This window comes from Mustela nigripes, chromosome 3, assembly GCF_022355385.1.
Source record: "Mustela nigripes isolate SB6536 chromosome 3, MUSNIG.SB6536, whole genome shotgun sequence".
Taxonomy (NCBI): Eukaryota; Metazoa; Chordata; class Mammalia; order Carnivora; family Mustelidae; genus Mustela; species Mustela nigripes.
The window spans coordinates 174,393,211-174,416,645 of NC_081559.1; the positions used below are offsets into that span (position 1 = coordinate 174,393,211).

The 23,435-nt window shown below is 38.5% G+C and overlaps 1 protein-coding gene across 4 annotated transcripts in view; it reads right to left on the reverse strand.

Annotated features, from left to right (window-relative positions):
* The window catches only part of TRPS1 (transcriptional repressor GATA binding 1), a 251,168-nt gene that overhangs the window by 216,500 nt on the left and 11,233 nt on the right, over positions 1-23,435 (reverse strand). Inside the window, exon 1 of one of the 4 annotated variants that reach the window (XM_059395063.1) lies at positions 12,864-12,930. The exons of the other annotated variants lie outside the window; for them this stretch is intronic. The gene's annotated coding sequence lies outside the window, so the exon portion shown is untranslated. Of the gene's footprint in view, positions 1-12,863; positions 12,931-23,435 lie in introns of those variants that run through there. 4 annotated transcript variants of the gene reach the window in all.

Genomic DNA, 23,435 nt, shown 5'->3' on the forward strand with positions numbered 1-23,435 from the left:
CTTTTTATAGTATACATTAATGCCAATCTGGCTCAATGGTTCTAGGCAGTGCAGAAGAGAAATTAAGTATATAGGGCTTCCCTAACTCACTCTTACAAGTCCCCGGCTCTAGTTTTATGGGCTTTAGGATTTTGTTTTATGGTTACTGCATCCCCCCTACCACCAAATATCAAAACAAAAGATTAAAAATAAATTTAAGAATGAAGCCAGGCTAGGTAGATGCCAAAGTAAATCTGAAACAGGGAATTAATTACAAGTTAAAATTTTAAGTCCACAGCAAACATAGTGGTGAGGTCATACTGAGGTCTGAGTTTGAGAGGATGACCCTATACCCAGGTTATGCCTGGGCCCCAAAGCTCCTCCATTACACAGGCACCAAGAGAGAAAGAATAATGATTGGATATTATGTGTGGGGCTGTAGAATTAGTGAAAGCAAAAATTTGCTCACTCATAAAATATTCTTGTATAGGTAACTAGTCAATCTTCAAATTCAAGTTCAATATATGTTCCAGAATCCATCTAAACACACACACACACACACACACACACACACACACACACACTTTTAAAAAGATTTTTACCACCTGAACCCCAATTAGTAATTTCTTTTCTCCCTCTTGTTGTGGACACCTGTCACAACAGAGTAAGGGAAAAATATAGATATAATTCCAGACTCAGGTGTTTTACAAAACATTCCTTCAAAATCTAATTGAATGTTGAAAGAAATCAAAAGTCAGAATCAGACCTTTTTTTTTAAGACTCACAATCGTGAATGTTGATGTACGGTATAACGTGAATTGTTAGTTAATAACAAAAATGTATTATGTCATTGTTACTAAGAACCAGGCGCTGTGCCAAGAGTTTATTAAGTAAGATACTTTTGTTTTCACATTTTACAGATGAAGTAACTAAGATTTAGAAATGTTAAATCACTTGTTTGGTTCATAGACCCAGCCCATGAAGAACAGAGTCTAAAGAAGTCAAAAGCCTTGCTAGACCACCTGGTTTCCCATTACGTTTCTCATAAACTCTTTAGTGTTATTATGAACAACAGCTATAGATACAAAAGTGACAGCACTTTAAGAACTAGAGAACACAATCTAAAAATACACCATTTCATAAAGACAGCCATCAATTGTACTTGACTGGTTCTATAGTTGTTTCAAGTGAATATGCAACCTTCCCGATAATCTTATGGACTAGTAGGTTATCCTAACTTTTGGATTTGCCTCTTAACACCTAGCACATCACTTAAAGTAATAAATTACACAAGTCTCCAAATGGATTTACTTCTCCAAAGCCCTCTACAATTCCCTCAAGCAAAAGTGAGTCTTCTCCACTACCATCCACAGCAATTCATGTAAAGGTTCTTTTAAGGTACATGCCACATCCCACTGCAACTATGTGTTTATGTTTCAACTACCCCACTAGGTTATGAAGCTCTCCAGATCAGAAAATATCTTTATTAATATTGTAAATGTTCATATGTTAATACTAAAACATTAATTAACAATATTAATATACTATATATCCATTCACATATCTGATTATTTTACTCAAAATACTGATATATAATTCATATATTTAAATATCTCTATGTTATCAAAAATTCTCAAACTTTTTCCAAGTGAAAAAAGAAGTCAAAAGCCTTCTTCTAAGGCTAGAACACATTACCATCACTAACAACGCCACTGTATGATAATGGTTACTGGCGGAAAATAAAGCAGCATACTGTCACAGGGGACATACGAGTTTTTTAAAAAGTCAAGTGATACTAATACGGCCCTCCCCACTGAGACTAGCTTAGTACTGAGTAAGCACTCGCAAAAGTTCTCAGGGACAGGTACAATGTTAGCACACTTAGAAATTTCTGCATATTGCTTATCTCATGAAGGAAGACCAGAATCTTTTGACATTAAATAGGCTTGAGAGAATAAAAGCTAAAAAAAATGCTAACGTTGTATCATCAACATTAATTAATACCAAACTAATTCACGACATTCAAAGACTCGTGGCATTAATTTTGTCTTTATTTAGGCTAAAAAAGAACCAGATATCATTCACAGCTCTGGATCCATGGACATACAGTAATAAATGCATAAGTAGTGAGAAGAATTAAATTTATTTTTCAGAACTGTGACTCACCCTCCCTCTGCTGCTCCCCCTGCTTGTGCTTGCTCGCTCTCTCTGTCAAATAAATAAAATCTTAAAAAAAAAAAAAAAAAAGTGACTCACAATTATGTTGATTTGATTTGGGTTCTATATATGTCTGCATAACCTTATGTACAATTTGAGGACTGAATTACAGTTAGAGGAAGGTTCACTTAAAAAAAAAAGTGTACTCTACATAGTAATAATTCCCCATAATGATGTTTTTGTAATCAGTAAAATGAATTTTTATAAGTTGATTTACCTGCATGATTATTTATTCTGTACATGAATGCCACATGGTACTTAATACATTTATTAACTATATAATAATACAGGTATATTCTGCTTTCCAAAGGCTCTCATTATATTGCTTTGTTTTTAGGAAAGAGCTATATTAGTACTTGTTTTTGATAACAACAACAAAAAAATCAGAAGGTAATTTTCACTTTCACTAAAAAAGCCGTTACTGTATTAGTGTAGGTCTTTTCTAAAAGTGAAATGGCATAATGCAAACTTTGAAAATAGACCATTTCAGTTTATGGAAGTTTTCAGAGGAACAATCTACTTTCAGATAGTGAGGGGAAACTGTATTTGCTATAACCTCATGCATTTATAGATACAAATGTGATTTACAAAATTTTTCATCATGTATTCTCTAACGTTCCAAAATTTAAAATATTCTGTACTAATAGCATCATGCATAAAAAATAAGTAAAAGTTTGTATTTTAAAGGAACCGGCTTGGGAAATAAAAGAATACAGAAAAGTCTCAAACATTTGGATCAGACTCCTAGCAACTTAAAGCATCTGGAATGACATAAAACCAGAAGTTTAATTTAAAAGTTCAATTCAGGGGGCACCTGGGTGGCTCAGTCAGTTACATATCCTACTCCTGATCTCAGCTCAGGTCTTGATCTCAGCTCAGGTCTTAATCTCAGGGTCATGAGTTCAAGGCCTACACTGTGCTCAAGCTGGGTAGGGAGCCTACTTAAAAAATTAAAAAAAGAAGTTCAATTCACAAGAATGCTCATAGCATCATCATTTGAACTGTCAAAACTGGAAACAATCCAAATGTACCTCAACAGAATAGATTAAAAACTTGTAGTATGACTATACAACGGAATGCACAGCCATACAATGGAATAGTAGATTGTAATAAAAACAAACTACATACAACAACATGGATGAATTTCACATACACGATGTTGAGTAAGATGTCAGACACAAGAGAATGCATTCTTTTAATGCATAGGGTTGTTATACTTTAATGCATGCAAAGTTTAAAAAGAAGCAAAGCCAATCTAAAGTGTCAGAATCAGTCAGGAGAGTGATTAATTCCTAGGGAATGGAAGAGCACAGACAACAGGAGGGGACACTAGGGTACTGGCAAAGGGAGCTTATACAGTACCAGCAATTTCTATCTCTTGACATGAGAGAGAGTTACACAGAGCATTTATTTTGTAATAATTCACTGAGCCAGAGACTTACGATCTGTGCATTTTCCGGCTAGAAAGTTCGTGTTTGTGTGCACATGTGTGTGATTTTTCAGTGAAACAGCAGGGGCTCTGCAGGGACCACGCAGGAATACACTGAGAAGAAATCTTTTAGCTGTTCTGGTCTGATGGGCCAATGCAAGCGATTCAATGGAGCAGGAGGCGGTCCTTGGTTGCTCAGGCCAGGCTGCAGGGCACAAAGGGCCAAATGTGCAGAAGGAGGCAATAAGGTGTTAGGAAAGAGAATGAAAGAGTGATGAGATGAGAAGAAAATAAGTTCTGCACAAGAGAAACGGGAAAGGGTAAAAGGTTTAAAAAGAGATCAGATGCAAAAACAGGCACCGGAGGAAGGAAGAAGGTAATAGACAAGAAGGTAGGGGAGAGGAGCTCTGTCACGGACTCTGGTGGCCGCGGGGGAGGTGGTGGTAGAAGAGGTGTGTTATTAAATGGATCATTAGGAAACACTGTATCATGTGGACTGCAATCTAGGTGAAGGTAGAAGAGAACTAACTGGGCCCCTGTCCTGTACAAGCCGTTTGATTTTAGACTTCTATAATTCTCTCGTTAGGCCTCACTGAAAGTCTGCAAAGAATTGATTAGCTTTATTTTACAAATGAGAAAATGAAAGGAACCTGCTTATCTTAGAAGACTGAATGAAACTGATGAAAAATAGATCATAAAATAACACTATGGCTTCTTCCTAAATTTTGAGTGTTTTTATAAGGCTAAATAAATGCTTATTTTTTTATTTAAATTCAATTAGACAACACACAGTACAGTGTGACTCGGTGATTCACTGATTTTGCAAACGCAAGAGCTTGCTCTCTCTCAAGAGAGAATGTGACTTCTTGACGGAACTGAAACAGGTTCTAGGGTGTTAGCAATTTCAGTGGTGCTTGGTGAAAATCATCAGCTCTCTGCAACAAAGGATTAAAGCACTCATTCTGTGGAAGATTCCTTATTTTCCTGAAAATATGACACAATTCATTTATCATACATGTTCACAAAACTTTGCACACACTCTACATACAAACTTAATAGAAACTTTGCACCACTGGATTATGGGTAAAATTTCTACATAGTTACATAATGGGAAAAGCCTTATTAAGATAAAATAATGAGATCTGATTTTGATACATTCTTTTTTACTGTTTAAGACAGTGCCAATAGTACTATAGTTTCTTATCATAGGCAATTACCTATAATCCTGGAAATATAATGATAATATTCTGAATTAACTGATGTTCATTTATAGATTATTAATACGTATGTGCCTATATATACCTTGTTTAAAACTGATCTCTTCCCAAAGCTTAATAATATTAAATAAACTATCAAACAAAAGTTGGAACATTTAATTCTCAGTAAAGTTCCTATCTACTGTGTCATGAGTATAGAATATTAATGGTTTAAAAAGAATTCTTGTTCATCAAGTCGGAAAATAAAGTACCAAAGCAACATCAAATATCATATATACATTCTGACTATAGGCAAGGGCATTTCATACCAAAATTTCTAGTCAATTAATTCATCCATATTGTATGTATTTATTGAGCATCTAGTATGTTTATAACAATGTTGCCAAATATCAAAAGGAGAAAAAAATTTTAAGAGAAAATTCTTGCTTAAGATACTAGCTCCTTCTGTCAAAGAAATAAGGTTTACAGCAAATATCTCAGTAACAATACAGGATATAAAAGGATTTTGCCCCGAAATCAGCAGGGCAAACAATAAAGTCCCTAGAGGACAAACAGTAAGTCCTAAATATCTACTATTATTTTTATGAGTGTTATTATTATGTCCACTATTTCTTTCACTCATAATATAATAATGTAACGTGGTCACTAACAGTGCAAGTTTTTAAGGCAGAGGAGAGTGGAAATGAGCCTGGGGGAGAAGAAAGAATTGCACAGCTCTGCGGACAAGAAAGGACAGCAGCAAAGAAGAGCAAGGCAAACAAAGCGTTGCTCTCCAATATAAACATGTGTCAAGGGACAGGGAAGAATCTGGGTTACTAAAATATGTGGTGTAAAGGTTATTAGTAAGATAGAATCTGGATCCCAGTGGATGAGGCTAGAGTCCTTGTGGAAAACAGGAATCCACCTGAAGTTTCTAAATCAAAGAGATGAGGAAAACTGGGCTAGAAGTAATGTGATGTGTACACTGAAGAAAGGTGAAAAATGAACAGATATTATATATTTTTTAAAAATCTAATATATCAACTCTGATCATAAAAGCAAGGAATTTTTTTTAAAAAATCAAAGATATCTTACCAATGCACATAAAAGGATAGGGCTGCAGATATAAATGTATGACATGTTAATGAAACTGGCTTATTTAGGCATTGATGGGCCATTGTATTCTTCTATAGCTCAAATTGAAGTTATGCCTAGTCATATTTTACTTACTCTGCTTCGATACTCATAATCCTATGTGGCCAGAGTGCTCCTGTGGCCATTCATATTGATAGTCTCATAACCAGGTACAGTACCTATAAATGCATAGGTAACTATTGGTTGAGTGAATTTATTGAAGTTACTGAAATTTAGTGAATAAGCTGAGTGAAGCTTACAGAAAAGGCAAGGATAGGTAATCAACTGACTAAGCTACCTGACACCCATCTGTTTCTGAACTGCCTGCCAGTACTTAGAATTTTATCTGAGCCCTGTTTGTGCTGAAACCATTAATCTCCGGAGTTCTTAGACCTGAAGTATTTTATGAAGCTTTTCTAAGTAACTTAAAGGCAAGCCTTCCAAAATGACTCCAGATCGTCCCAGTCCCTTCAGGAGCTCACTCAGAACTTGGTCAAATGTTCAATGATCCTCCAACTAGGACACTCTGATCCATGCAAGCCAGTAGGTAAAATAGCCAGGAAGACCTCAGTAGAACAGCAACTCCTTATTTCAAGCCAGGTCTATACCCTGAGGAACACCTGGCAGGCCTCCGCTCTAAGTACTAAAGGCTCATCTAAGATTTCACTTCAGCACTCCTTCCTGGTAATGACTCAAGTCTCCCAACTGCTCCCCATCCAGACGGAATTCATTTTTATAGTCGAAGCCCTCCAAAACCAGGTGGCTTTGAGGAAGAGATTAGTCCTCTTTGGTGCCCAAACAATGGCGCTAAGACTCTGTAGCTGAGAGGCTGACGATGTGAGCAAAGGAACAACAACCTGATGTGAGAATTTCGGTTCAGGCCACGAAGGTACCTTTGGCACACGCCAGCACTGCACGGTTAGCCAAAATATGCGGCACTGTTATCAAGTTTGAAGTAACAGGCCTTGCAAAAAGTTGTGGGCAGAGTTCTCCTTGTACTTCCAAAATCAACTTCTGGCAAAACTGCCTCTTTTTCAAGGTTGGATGAGAGAACAGAAAAGAGAAATGCTCACACTTACACATACACACAGTTACACACACATTCAAAGGATTACGGAAGCATAAAAACCCAAATCAGGAGAGGTTCTCGCCAGGGTTTTAGCCTCTTTTCTGAATTTATCTGTATTGTCTAAATTCCTATAATACTGTGTATAACTTGTCTACCTCACAGTTTTGTTTTTTTTTAAGATTTTATTTATTGATTTGACAGTCAGAGATCACAAGTAGGCAGAGAGGCAGGCAGAGAGAGAGGAGGGGAAGCAGGCTCCCCGCTGAGCAGGGAGCCCGATGCAGGGCTTGAACCCACAACCCTGGGATCATGACCTGAGCTGAAAGCAGAGGCTTTAACCCACTGAGCCACCAAGGCGCCCCTTTTTTTTTAAAGGGAATGAGAGGAGAACACAAAACTAAAGGTATAAGATAACATAAACTGGAAGAGACTGTGAAAGGCAGTGCACTGAAATCCCTGGCACACTCCCCACCCTTCGCCCACCAAACCAGAAGCTCCTAGTGGGGACACACAGAGCAAGCAATTCATTCATATGTTGAATGAAGACAGACATCCAGATGCCAGTATCTATTGGAAATTCAAGTAAGTTCTTAGTCATTATATAATTTAAAAATAGAAGGCAGGGGCACCTGGGTGGCTCATTCGATTGAGGGTCTGCCTTCAGCTCAGGTCATGATCCTGGGGTCCCCGGACTGCGTCCTGAATGGAGTCCGGCATCATCACATCATCTGACTCCATGCTCAATGGGGAGCCTGCTTTCTCCTTCTCCCTTCCTCTGCTCATGCTCTCTCTCACACTCTCTGCTCTCTCTTAGATAAATAAATAAAATCTTTAGAAAAAATAAAAATAAAGATAAAAATAGAATGCAGCCACACATTGTTAGGTGGAAAGAAGAGGGAAAAGTGAATTTGATTACATTTCTCCTGTTTGTCACTTTTTAAAAAATTCACTGAGCTTTTCGTTTTAAATCAAAGTTTGTACACAGAAAGTACAGGGTAAATCAAATAGTGGCAGTGGACTGTGTTGCCTGTTACTTCAGGAGGTAAACACTGGATACAAAACCATTGTCTTTTTAACAAAAGAGGAGCCCTTAACTTCTTAAAGCAGTCAATACCCAGCAACAGTAGCATATGCATTTAAAGTACCAGAACTCCTTCATTCCATAATCTGTCCCCAGGGAATGTCTTCAACAATGGGAAGACTGGGAACTCTGATTTAAATATAATCTTATTTGCATCTCATTTAATTATCAACTTCATAATTGCTTTCAAAGAAAAAAAAACACCTTTATTAAAGACATTTTGTAGAAATTTTTCATGATGGATTGCTAATTTTATGTACCTCCCTCTCCGAATACCCAACTATATATATATGTTCATTGGAAAAGCAGAGACAAGTCTCCTTAGTTGGATGGTAAAACAATATTCTAGGAATTGAAAAAGGCTATCTTCTTTCATGATGGAGAATATGCACTTTTTTTTCTACATCACTGAAAGAGATAAGGCCCTCTCCCACTCCCCTGCTGCTCCCCATCCCTGCCTCTAAGAGTCCTTGTAACACCAAAACGATGAGCATGAGCTCTAAGCTTTAAGGGAACCCAGTCAAGCCTATGATTCAAAGTTAAATCCACCAGTTTGTTACAGTTCATACTGGCGTGGAAATCATCGTGCCAATACGAATGCACGTAAGAGACCAAGCCTTTGGGAAAGGCCTTGGAAATGAATGGTGGATAACCAACCCACCAACCCATCATACGGAAGACCGTCCACAGTACATGCTCCACGGAGCTGAAAGCAATGCAACTCGACTTCATTTTCTTGACTTTATCTAAGGTGCCCACAAACATTGAAGAATGTAGTCTAGGTTCAAACCGGGAGTGGCTCTCCGTGAGAGGTAAAGTGATGTACCAAAACCTAAGTCTCAAATACTCCAGGAGAACATTCTCATTTATACCCACTCACCAGCCGACAGGAGGTAGACCTCTGAGGCTCAGCCTGACAGCGACACTTATTTATCTATCCAGGTCCTTAGGATCAGGCAGTCTGGAGAATTTAATTGTTGAACTAAACTCAGTGTTACTGCCTCACTTAGGGAGAGGGGGGTGGAGTGCAGTGGGAACCGTCTGGATTCATTTGTAGCGAGTTTTCTGTATAACTTAAAATATTTTTGAAGAAATATGGTAAAGTGATTATCCTTCTGGAACTAGATCCACTGACACTGTCACATTAACTCACAGCTTGTTAAATACTGTGCAATCTTTCTATAACATTCTTTGTTATGAGACTAGAATCAGCATATGGGAATTGCTCTTTTCCTGCTAAACTGAAGTCATTACTAACTACTCATCTGTGACATGTACTCTTTCCTGTAACCAGGGATTTTAGCTTCACAAAATTTAGAAACTGCCACATTGTTTCTTGGCATCGCTTTCCAACATGACATCATTTAAATTTTGGAAAACTCCATTTTAGCAAAGCACAGGACTGGGTGCCAGGTTAAAGATTGCCCAAAACGGGCAACAGGGTCTCTGCAAGGACCAAGCACAGTTAATTCTTTCAACCCATACCTTCACATGCCTTTCATTAGAGACACATGGAATTACAATGAGCTCAACAAATACATTTCAAAGTGGGTTATCAAATTACCAGAATATAGAAATGGCTTCCAGTTACTGAAGTTCAGCATTGAAACACAACTGTGATGTGGAAATGAAAAGCTCTATATTCAATTTCCTTAATTTCCAAAGTCTAAAGAATGAGCATGTTTAAAGTATGCATATACTTATTACCAAATACTACACATATATAGGATAATTATAAATAAGACAGAAATACAATAGAAATATGAGCCCGTGACTCACTGTAGAATACAAATAAATAGGGAACTGTCTAAGTGAAAAAGAAGTTTCGGAGAACTGGTATCATTCAAACTCCCTGACAATCTCACTTTGGAAATTCTTAAATAATTTCTAGAACTTCCTCCATTATTTGAAAACTTATATAACAAACCGAGAAATTGTAGTCATTTCACCAACACATCCTGCAAGCCCCTAATATGAATTATGTATTCCACGTATAATTTGAGAGCATATTGCCAAGAAAAAATTTAGGATTAGTGCTCTCAGTAGGGACTTCTTTCCTATCAAATAAAAAGCAATCCCAAGGGTTTAATATAATTTCCCCTAGAAAAAAAAGTGAATGACATTTCATGTGTCATTGTTGAGAAAATACTCTTGAGCTTCTAATCTCTTAAAAAAGCCTTTATTAATTTTAATCCTACTGTTATTTCTTTAATAGACATGTTTTGTAAATAAATGGAATTTTTATTTTGGATGTGAAGAGCATGCTTACTTCTCAAGAAACAACAAAACAGAGAAAGCAGACACACGCGCGCGTGCGGGCACGCACGCGCACGTACACACACTTAGCTTGAAAACTTAGGACATATGGTTGCAAATGATGCCTCGGAATCACTGCACCGTGGCGTACAACGTACCGTGGCTGTGAAATCATGTGACTATTTATTATTCTCCTGCAGAAAACTGGGTGACCTCAGGAGTAACAAATCATTTTTATTCACCAAGTGTTTATAATCATGTGGCACATATCCCATATATGAAAACAAAGATAAATTCTGAAATATCCACAGAGAATCACAAAATATTATCTGTGAGAGACCACTCCTTAGGAAGGATGCCTGATGTATCCTGATGAACTTACCACAACCACAACAAAGAAGACAGCGATGAACTCTGAAGGAGAATTTCGTTAAGACTCATGCATTTAAAAGGAGAGGAAGAAATTTCATGAAATTCATACAAAAAGGCAAGCTCTGAGAGGAAATCCTGGTTTTCAAAAGTCATGTATTTAATGCACAAACATTTTTTAAAATAAAAATGATGGCCTAGGCCACCAATAACCCCGTAAGTAGGGCACCAATGGACAATGCAAAAAAATACCTCAAAAATATTTCTTTGAAGAACTTTTACAATTCAGAATAGACTTCTACACCAAAACTCTTACAACAGAAATCCAACAGATTGGAATGAATTAAGGCATATATATTAAGGTGTATATATATGTATATATCCAAGAGTATGATGCCAACTAGTCTTCTGGAACAATTGGTGCCACGCTTCCCTACAACAGCTGACAGCTAGAATTCTACTCTGTGCATATCCTAAATATAAGTTTTAAATTAAAAGATAAAATAAAACTTTAGAAACACCCATTTGAACAGTCTAATAGACACTCCCATGTTAATGATATATGAAAATTTAAAAGATTAGAAACAGAACAATTATAATTATGATCATAATAATAAATAGTCACACAGCCCTTTGGCAATCACCAAACCTGTTTTACATATATTATTTAATTGATTTAACCCCCTCAATCTGTTCCCAGGTAGTACTGCTCACAGCTTGTAGATGGGAAAACTGTAAACTAGGGAAGTGAGACACTTACTCTCATTCTGATTTTATTCCAACTAAGCCACACCACAGATAGGAAAACATAGCTGCAACCTAGTGAGCTTCTAAACACAGCTGGACATAAGCCTATTCCAGGCAATCACAAGTCCCAGAAGGCATGGGATGGCTGAAACGTCTATATTTTAATCTGTACTGTACATATCCGGAGAACAAATAAGCTTGGACAGAGACCAAAGGGCTCAAATAAGAGAAATATGCAAAAATAAAACAAAAAGTCTAAGAAATATTGTGAGGCACATTTCTAACGACTAAAGTAAGCACCTTCTACACTCTAGGAATGGCTGTTCCAACAATAAGAATAATGTCTTGTGGACTGGGTCATTATTATTTGCATGTTTTAACTAAGCTCCTGATGTTGTGACTTCGGCGCCTCAGTTTTCATAGCGTAATTACAGAGTTAAAAATTTCAGGATAGAGCAGTACTTAACTAATAATTGGTTCAGTATTACTGATGTTTTTAAGCATAAGATTATCATTTTCTTTTCAACATGCTACTTTAAAATGACCTCCTTTATTAAATCATTTCTTATATTTAAGGGTCCACTTTGTTTCAACAAAAACAGCTTCAGTGTTCTCCTGTCTTAGGAAATAACTTCGGATATCAACTTAAACACGCTCCCTATGCAGAGCAATACTAAAAGTTAATCTGTTACAGGGTATAAAGAAGGAGCTGAATTTCCATTTTTGGGGGGGGAGGTTAAAATCAACCGAGGTATCACTATAAAATCCCGTCCCCTACAAGCTAAAATGTCCCCCTTCCATCCAGGTATATAACACCTATTATCTTTACGTCAGTCATACAAGGACCTTGGAGACAAAAAGGAAGTGGATATACATTATATGAGCAATAAAGTTGGATCCTTTTGCTAAAACTTTCTTGTGGTAACAGCTGAAGAGAAGCTCTCCTAAAATTACTGGTATTTCATGATATAACCTTAACAAGGTTTATAGAAAAGGACATGAATACAGGGGCGTGTAAAAAGCATGGCCTTAAAAAGAATTAATTTTAAAAATAAGCTCCATAATGTAGAGAGGGCTAAACCTGGATAGGGATCCAGGTACAGAACCGTTTCAAAATGTGTTCCTTAAGGAAAAAATAGAAGGTCCTCGTCACCAGAACACCAAAAAATATGAGAGAAGCCTCAGCCACTCCAGAGAGGCGTCATACGCTTATATTTAAAAAAAAAAAAAAACCTACTAAATTAAATTATAACATACACTGTGACTTAGTGATCTGAGTTTCTGATGTTCAGGGCACTCGCGGCTTTCTGAGAAGGCAGGAGACACAGCCCTTCCACGTACTCAAGAACGGGTGCGTGGGTAAATACACCGCAGAACAGGAGGTACCTGGTGGAAGCAGCTCCGGGCCAGCGGCGGAGGAGAAAGTGTGGGACAGCCCCGAGAGCTAATCAGGCGACAGTTGCTTAGGGAAGGCAAAGCCCGAACTTCAGGGATCTCAACGGGCGACCGTCCACAAGTTGCACCACGGTCGCAGGTGAACCGTCGGATGTCCGGGGGAGGACGTGCCCGGGAGCCCATCGTGGGTGCGCGACGCAGGACGAAAGGCGGCGAGAACGTCAGCGCCAAGGGGGGCAGCGGCGGCGGCGGCGGCGGAGGAAGCGAGGGAGCGGCCAAGACGAGAGGGACAGCGTTCCCGGGGACTGCGGAGCAGGTTGGGAAGCGGGGAGAGGGGCGGGGAGGCGGGAGCCGCGGGCGGAGAGGAGGAGCAGGGACGCGCGCGCGGCGGGCTGGCCGGGGCCGGCGACCGGGCCGGCGGGGCGCGGGGCGCGGAGGGGAGTGGGAGGGGTGGGGGGCGGCGGGAGCGGCGGGAGCCGGGCGCGCAGCAGCCGCACGCGGGGACGCGCAGGCCGAGCGCACAGCCCGCTTCCGCGGGGCGGCCTGCGACAACACGCCCACAGCCCCGCGCCGAGCACGCGTGGTGGCGGCGGCGGGCGGGGGGCTCGCGCGAGGCGCCGCGGACGCCCCCGACACCCACAAAGCTCCCGTCGCCGCAGCTTCAAAGGCCCCAGGCAGCCGGCAAGCGGAGCAGCCTCCTTCGGGGACGCAGCCAACTCGCTCTGACGGGAGCTTCTGGAGAAGCAGGGTAAAAGGAAATGGAATCCTACTGCTGCGACTGACCTGCGGTCCTGACTTTTTATTTCTCCTTAAAAATAAAAGGCTTAAAAAAAAAAAAAATCAGGTTGACTCCTGGCTTTTGCTTGTGTGACTATACTAACCACCAGAACACGCGGGATCTTTAAAGATCATTCATAAAATATAAATTACTTTTTTTTTTAATTAATCCAACAGACACAAATAAGCTAAAAGATGATAAGGGTGGGTTGGTTTGTAAGCCTAACCCAAACCAACCTTTCCTTTTAATGTTTTTGTAACACACAGAAGCCAAGTCAGAAGGCCCCGCTAAGACCCCATTTGGAGCAGGGGCAGTTGTCCAGGAGTGCAAATAATTTAAGAAACACAAAGCCCTGAGGATTAACAGGACAGTACCACATCCCCATGTCATTCAACAACTTCCCCCTACAAGAGTTTGCTAATCACAGCCTTTTTGCTGTAATGGAGCCAAGAAGACACAGTTACTTAGACTAACACAGATTTTTTTTTTTTTTTTTTAAACAAGATTGCAGCCACCTCTGGAAAAAACGCAAGTTGATCATGAGTTATTACTAAAACCAGATTTTAAAATGTCACATACAGAGACGATGGTTTTACCTCTCTGAAAATGAACAAAGGTATGGGGCGCCTGGGTGGCTCAGTGGGTTAAGCCGCTGCCTTCGGCTCAGGTCATGATCTCAGAGTCCTGGGATCGAGTCCCGCATCGGGCTCTCTGCTCAGCGGAGAGCCTGCTTCCCTCTCTCTCTCTCTCTGCCTGCCTCTCCATCTACTTGTGATTTCTCTCTGTCAAATAAATAAATAAAATATTTAAAAAAAAAAAAAAAAAAAAAAAAAAAAAAAAAAAAAAAAGAAAATGAACAAAGGTAGATTAGGGTTTGAGAAGGAAACAGGCTGAAACAGCATGAATATGAAAGTCACCTACTCTTTGAAACCCCGGGATTATATAGCAGCTGAAAACCCTGCTCCCAGCAAATGAGAAGTGAAGTAGAAGTGCTTACCAAGCGTCAGCTCTCCAGCCACACTGCTTTGGGTTCAAATCCTGATTCTGTTCTTGCTACCTGTCCCAGCCTAGGCGACTGCCCTGAGAAACGTGGATGACAGTAGTTCCTCTCTCAGCTGGAGACAACACAGTACAGTGCTCCACAAACATGACCCACTACCATCATCTGAAGGTGGCCCCTCTGGGGAAGGACCCTTTCCCCCCAACTGTAAACCTAGCTCACCTATGGGCTGTGGTTGCTCTCACCTCTCCTTAGTAAGCAGCACAAGCTAGGCATCCACCAAATCGGTTGTTGCCACACGTAGCTCATTTCTATGCAAACTGTATCCAGCCTTTGGGCAAAGTTTGCATGCCCTCTGCTCCCTGATTTTCACAAGTGAAAACACGACCACTGCCCGACCAACACATTTAATAATGTGCTCCTTCCCACCCTTAAAGGGCACCACACAGCTTTTGTAGACAGGAAACTCACAGGGCACACACACCATCCCGCTGGTAAATAGAGGCATCTGCAGTGACCACGCCTCCCACATACGGTCTGATAAGGAATATTTTAATGGAGCCAAAACATACATTTCCTTCATCAATTTCTGCCTTAGAAGACATGAGAGCTAGACAGTCATGTCAGGGATTATCAAACTATAATAAAGAGATTTCTAAGCCACCAAGACTACAAGAGAGGACTACGTACGTTTCGCCTACTTGCTTCCAACCAAAAGTATGCGCCCCTTCAGTTGTGGAAAAATACAGAGGATTTAAAAATTCCTACTTATTAACTAGAACGTACTCTTCCATGAAACTCCTTCTACTATCATGTAAATAGTTTGTAAATTTCAGGCAGTTATTACTCTTAAAAATCCCCAACAATCCCTTCCAAAGGGTTTTTTAAGTTGCTGATAGACATAAGGTGACATCAGAAAAGTATGTCTGAAAAATGCAATTAGCTAAGGTTTCTAGGAAGCTTTGGAATGTTTTGTTATTAAGAAAGAAATAGATAAATGAGAGTCCTCCAAGTAATGAGCTGACCTAGAAGTAAAGAAATTCACTGGGGCGCCTGGGTGGCTCAGTGTGTTAAGCCTCTGCCTTAGGCTCAGGGTCCTGGGATCAAGCCCCACATGGGGCTCTCTGCTCAGCGGGAAGCCTGCTTCCCCTCTCTCTCTCTACCTGCCTCTCTGCCTACTTGTGATCTCTCTCTCTCTCTCTCTCTCTCTGTGTTAAATAAATAAATAAAATCTTTTTTTTTTTTTAAGGAAATAGTATTTTTAAAAAAAGAAAAGAAATTCATTAAAGAGATCCTTTCCTTGATTTCTCCTTCAATGCTCCATGCCCATACAGATTTGGGAATGCACGGGATCAGCAAGCCTTCATAATTTTCCAAAGCTGTTTAAGATAATATTTAAGTGCTTAATAGATTCATATATTAAATCAAAGGGTCTTCCCAATTCTTAGATAAAAGAAAGATTTGTAGTTTAAAACACACACACACACACACACACACACACACACACACACACACAGAGAAGGCCAAGGATAAGTTCTTTAAAAAAACAAAAAAAGAAAAAACCAAACAAACAAAAAGCACACACACACACACACACACACACACACCCAAAAAACAAACTTCGAAACTGTTCCCTTGTTTTTAAAATGAAATTAAAGGTAATTAGTAAAAATCAAGTAATCAAAGAAGTCTCAGGCATTCTTGTTTCAACATGAGAAATGTCTCAGTAGCTTATTCAGTTATCACTTTATGGGCCAGCTCTCAAGGAGACATGGAAATTGAAAAGAGCATGGGGAGGTTCAATATCCTTCACTGCCATAGACCTGGGCATCCCAAGGCAGCATCTCTTCTGCTTCTGCTCAGCTCCTGAAGAACCCTATTCACCGATGTCTGTGTTAGATCTTCCCAAGATCTAAATCCTCCATGCTCCCTTAGCCTCCAAGCATGAGACCTCTTACAGGTCACTTTCACCATGAAGCCAGTAAGTAAAGCACCATCCTCAAACATCGGGACACAGTATTTGGGATGACAAACATTCAACATGTGAAAGTTAAAACTAACCATTTCTGGCTGGTGACCTTGGAACCTACCATTGTTAACCTTCACATATTCAGGGCCCATCACTTACCACTTTGCATCTTTGACAATTTTACAATACCTCAGAGGCAGTACCAGTAAAGCACAAGGCAATATGGGTTTTCATTTTTCTCTAATTCACAAATGTGTTCGGGCCTCCCTTTCCCTCAGTTTTACCCATACTGTCATACTTGATTCAATGATGTTAATCAATAAAAGACAGAATTTGAAAGTACCCGGCAAAATACGCCACATGAAGTTGCAACCAGTAGTATTATACTTTAGGGACAATACTTGAGGGCAAACTTCAAGAAATGTCTATTAATTATGCAATATCAGATAATCCTTTACCTCTCTGAAACCTAACAACCCAATTTCACAATTTTGTCAATACCTAAAGGTCCCATGCTCTTCTGGCCAAAGTGTCCTTCCCCCGATGTGCCAATTTAACGCAACACTTTTGAGAAACCACTGAATCTAAGGCTTTGTAAAGAGGACAGAAATAAATTGGGTATCCTCTTACTCTCCCCAGACTTGCAATGCCAAGTAGATTCTGGTATGGGCTACATACCAAAGTCACAAATAAATGGGAGCACAGGGCAGGGATGTTTAAATCTAAGTCACTCTAGATCTGAAGGCTTCGGGAAGAAAAACAAAAGTCAGCATCTGAGGAATAGGTAGAATTCCTACAGCTAAGGATGGATGAAAAGCATCTCAGGGATGAACATGAATGGAGGCTGGTTTTGGAATGTTCCAGGACTAAGTACTACTTTGAGGATAGAACTCATGGTATTGTACAGACAGAGTTGGCAAACTGGGAACGAAGCTTAGATAGAGTCCGGAATGCCAGGCTAATGATGATAAACAGATTTATAAACATATATTACTAAAGAAAAGTACAGAGATGAAGAGGAAAGTCAAGGACAGACAAAAGCAAGTGTAGTAGGGAAGCACTGTCCCCAGAAGCCAGGCCTGGAGAGATAATCAACAGAATGGCTGGCAGCATCCAGTTCATTGAAGAGATGCAGTCAGATGGAAAGACCATTGGGCTTGGCTGCCATTTAGGGCACTGGTGTCCTCAATACAACAGCATCAACAAAAGGAGGAACCTGGTAGATTTCACTTTGTTGAAAAATGGAGGTACACATGAAAAGAAAACCCAGATTTGAGATTTCAATGTTTTTCCCACTCTAAAGTTATTTTTATAGCTGAGTAGGTTAATCTTTTATCTGAAAAAGGAGAACAGATTCTATATCTGGCTTAGAGACATTCTAATTAATAAATCTCAAAGTGCAACATTTTGACTTTGTGCCATGCCAACTAAAAGACGGAATCCATCTGGAAATAAGTAAAAAGTGGCCTTTTGTTTTGCTTTACCTTATATTTTTCTAAGCTTTTGGAAGGAGCTATATTCATTATTTGTGTACTATTGCTAAAATCAGTTCAGTGTTTAAATCATAACCCCTCTCTCAGCTTCAGTAGCCATATATTAGCTACAGAATTGCAACTGGACTTTTCCTACATTCTAAGAAAGCTCCATGAACAATTGCAATTGAATGAGAATCCAAATGAGCAGAAAATAAATGCCATGTAGCTACCTTCTATAAAACATCCAGGATAGTCTTTGTTTACAAATATGAGCCGTGAGAATAAATATAAAACAGTTTAAGTAATGTTTGAGAAGGGGTTTACTAAATGTGGATGAATAGATTAGCAAAATTGTGATTCAGAAAGGGTAAAAAACATTAAACAAATACTGATTTATAAGGAAAGCAAATTCCTTAATAAGCGGAAAGGTTAAAAAAAAAAAACACACAAAAACTCATCTTATTTAAACCTCATATGGATGTGACCTGTTTTAAAAGCCAACAATAAAGTACTTTCTGAAAAACAAAGCCCAGAAGTAAGAGCCACTTAAAATTTATTTTGATCTGCAATGCCAAGAGAACATGGTAGGGTTCCAATCTCTTAAAGTCAATGGAGAAAAAGAGATATTTGGAATACAGGGAAAGGATCAGTAGAAAAATAAATCCCAAAGTAACATTAAGAAAAACGAGGGTGATGTAAGTATTGATAGCCTTTCCTATGGTTCCATCAAGGAACCATCGGGTGTTAAACTCTAATTAACAGTAGGATTAAAAGAAATCAACTACATTAAAAAAAATCTGCTATATAATCAACTACCAGAGGCAGAGGAGAGCAAAAATCCTAGATAGTTGGGCAATAGTAATGGAAGTTTTCAGCCTTTCTCTGAAAGTACAATATGTTCACTATACCAATAAAGAGGTTTTCTGTAAGATGGTCACCAAACTCATTAAGACGATTCCTCAACCCATTTTGGAAGAAATGCTTTTTAATATTAAAGATTATTTCATTACTGTCCCATGTAATTATTTCTAACTGACTGAACGTGATATTTTTCTCCACAGGCGAACTTTCTTACTTTTAGAGTAATACTATTCATAGCAGCCATTTATAAAGGCTTTTCACCTGATAGAAACATTAGTGAAACCAAACAACCAAATTAAAAAGAAAAGAAAGAAGAAAAAAAAAAAAAAAAAAAGACAAGCCTGCCCTCTGGCTAAGCCACAAACCCAGACAAATAAAAGGCAGTCCAGCGGGTCTCTTCAATGGGCAGCTCAACAGGAAATGGGTTCAAGAGCAGACCCTGGACCAAAATCTGCTATTTCCAGGGTCTGACCCTCCTCCTCCTTGCCAAAGACCCTTCTAGAACTGTCTTCTAAAACGGTTTGGGGATGTCTTGGGTCCAACAGCTTTCTGCATGGCACTCACCAAAATTCTTTAAAACAAATGGAAATGGGAGTGCCTTCGGAGGTTGGGGAACAATCACAAATCTCATTGAGGAGGGGAGCTGCACTAACCTTTAGATTATATAATTATTAGAAGTAAAAGATAAGAAGAAACAAGAAATTTAAGTAAAATATACTTCAGATGTCTAAGACAGAATTTCTTTCTGCTTTTCCCGATGTGACAGAGTAAATGATTAAAATTAGTTTAACTTGAATCAATAAAGAACTGTTAATTGACTTTATATTGTACAGAGGGGTCATGGATAAAAATGTAACTTTAAAGAAATTCTAAAACAAGAATAAAGACATTACATTTTTATTTTAAAATATCATTTTTCCTATATTTAAGCTAATGAAACTTATCATTCAAAAGACAGACTTAATAACAACAGCATTTAAAATAAATGAAGGTCCTTATTATTCTTTTGTTAATTTGCTTTTCTAAATGCTGAGGAGTTTATTAAAATGCCACGAATGGTTTCTCAACCACGTTTTAATAACTAATTGCACATTTCAGGCCTAATCTCACAGATGCTGTCTATAGTTTTCAACCTGCCAAGGGGCTTATGGCTGTTATGAATAAAGAAAAGTCCAGTTTCTTGGAAGATAAAAAAAAATCCTTAATTCAAATGGACTGTTTTTATTTTTAAAGTTGGCCTCAAAACAGATAAATGCTGGGAGATATTTTAAACTACTAAACTACAGGGAGAAGAATAATACAAACTAACTCCTTTATTAATGACCATTTTATAACCGATTCTTTACCATCTGAATTCTATACACACAAGGCTCGAATTGTTGAGTGGTTTGAAGGAGCATTAAGCCTAAATTTTATGCAGTAACTTTTTAACTTTCAGGATAACTTCTGGATTACATATTTGATTCCACTATTGTCATAAGGTATTGATAAAGAAATACCGTGAATGAACCAACTGATTTATTATATGATCAATTCCCCATGTGAATAAATGACACTCATTCTATTCTCAAATCCATCCACAAAGGGAACAATGAAGACTAGTGAATTTCAGGTACTAGGTAGACTCCCTCCACAAACCTCACACCCGTCTAGTGTCCTAGACAGACATGGAGATGACGACCAGACACGGGTTCTAAGCTCAGTTCTTTTTCTCAGTGGCTGTACGCTCATGGGAAATTCACTTAACTTCCTCCTCAGTGCTCTCCTTTGTAAAATAAGATGCTTCTGCTAGAATGGTCAGCTTCTAATCCTCAAAAGAAAATATGATCCTAGGGCCACTCTGAATAATACCTAGATGACAGAACAACGAAGCACCAAAATTTAAACTTGAGTCACAGATTTTAGATGGACCATGGGAGAGAAGTTCAGTCGGTAAAAGAGGTGTTTCATGAGTCAGCTTCTACTTTTTTCCAGCAGAATACCGTTCAAAGGCTCTCAAGCCTAAATCCTCATTTCCACGCATCCGTGGGAAGCCGGGCACTAGACGCTCTGGCACCCATGATGAAATGTGCGCATGAGCAAAGGAGACGGGGGCCAGGTTTGGAACACAAGCACAGAACTAAGAGAATTCTCTCGCAGGCTAGGCAGTTCACTCTACATCTGACCTCAGACAGGTGATTAAATGTATTCATTTTTCTTTTGTACATGGTTTTATTGATGGAACCTAAAGAAACAAAACGCACATATTACCATGCATATTTTTATAGGATCATGGTGTGTCAAAAGAAGTTAACCGATTATTTCTGCAAAGGTGTTTACCCAAATAAACCCCACTTTCTCCCACATTAGGAAAAGGAGAAATGCATCTATAGAACTGCTTTAATTCTTCGAATTAAATCTAAAAGTACTGTCCCAGCTCTTCCACTCTATTCCAAATAGGTAAGTTTTTTTAAATTATTTTTTCAGAATACCATATCAAACATGACTTGAAATTATCCCATCAGCCCAATTCCACAGCGTGCTTTTGGTTACAATGGCCAGGACCAAAAGTTTTGGCAGAATGTTCACCTGATACCAGAGAAGCCAAAGAAGGAGGTGGTGGTTGGTTGAAATTTCTACACTTCTACCAGCAGAGACACCAAAATACTATGAAATCAATCCACTAGGAGCAGAACTAATGCACTCTCTGAGTCAGTTCCACTTGGAGAGAATAGTGTGGGCGATGTGTTAGGGATACTATCTATTTCCTTTGGGCCTGATGTATTCGTTGCAAACGAAAATATTTTAAAATAGTCTTTAAGATGAATGCTCAGAGCTATTGTTTCTTTATAATAGAAGGCTTATTTGTTTTACACATAACCATAATTTAAGGATGCCAATCATTTTAAGCAGTTTGCAAAAAATAAAATACAGACAGCATGAGAGGAAATCATCTTAGTACTAAAACATCCTTTACATTAAAATATGTCAGGTTAAAGCCACCACTAAACATATAAAGTTAATTTTAACCCCATGTGCTGACAGTATTTTATATTTTCGTATTCATTTTGGAGAATTCCACAAGACTGCTTAATTTCAAAGCTGGTTATAATACTTTTTCTTTCTCCTTCAAACAAATTTTTAGACACCAGTTGCCTAAGACGCAAATGAGAAAAAACTAAATGTCATGTAATTTTACACCACTCACAATATTTGCAATTAGAATAAATACATGATTTTCAGATATCACTCTTCTGAAGTAATAATGAAATTGTGCAAATGACATAAGACAGGATCTTTCTGTAGTGACTCCTTAGCAATGGCCACAATATCTTATCACAGAAAGGGGTGGCGGGAGAGCTGAAATCACTGTTCTCTCAGTTTCTGATGCATCAAAATGAGTTTCTGAAAAGAACACAAAAGGGAAAAAAGTATACAAAATGAGTGCAAAATGAATTTGCGGTTAGCGGTAAATAACGAGAGTTCTATAAGAAGAAAATCCTAAAAAGATGAAATTTTTCCTCTCCTTTCAGAAAAGCTTAAAAAAACAAAACTAAATATTTCAAAATCAATGGGACTTCAAGCAATCCAAGAAAATTTGGAAAACATTTCTCTAAAAACCAATCCAGGGCGCAGGATGTCAACTTGGAAATAATGGAAGCATATTTCGCTTTAAAATTCGAAAACTTTTCAAAGACAAAAATTCAAGTTAACATCCCAGTGATTAACTCAGGGACTGCTTAGCCAAGAACAACTTTCGGCACTTAAAACATAAAACTGTCAGTTTCCTCTGCTTGGAGACAAAACATACAAAAAGCAAACATTCACTGCTATATTTTCCTAGACATGAAAGACAGAACTAACTTGTATAAAAGGTGATCACTCTAACTATTTCTACCAATTATTATATTTATGCTATAGCTCCTAAAAATCAGTTAAAAATTCCAAACCTCAGAACAATCACTAGGAGAGGGCTACTATTCTAGTACATTACTCCCTAAATCTCAGTGGAAATAACAATCATTTATTGAACTTCAACTAGAGCTCAAGGCACAAATATGTTAAGCAGCCTGTGCTTGATATCACTGAATATAAGCTACTATAAACAAGTAAAACTCTTTACTAAAAACTCTCAAAGGACTGACAGCACGATACTTGGCATTGTATTTCTTGCAGATCTAAAGCATACTGATGGCGAGAATAATTTAAGTACTTTCTTCCCTGAATCAAGATACATTCATATCAAACATCATCTGTGATCAAATGGCCAAATTCATATTTATAAACTTGGAATACAGAGTTTGGTGGAAGCACTGAGAAACTAACATTGTCTTAATCTTTCTGCCAGAAATATGTCACAGTGGGTGCTTACAATCATTTCAAAATTATACCACAACTTTATTTAATTTCATTCAATGCATTTCCTCATAGAAATGGAATGGTAAGGGCCTGTTCAACAGCAAACAAAAGCATATCATTTTATAGCATATAAGTTTCTTCT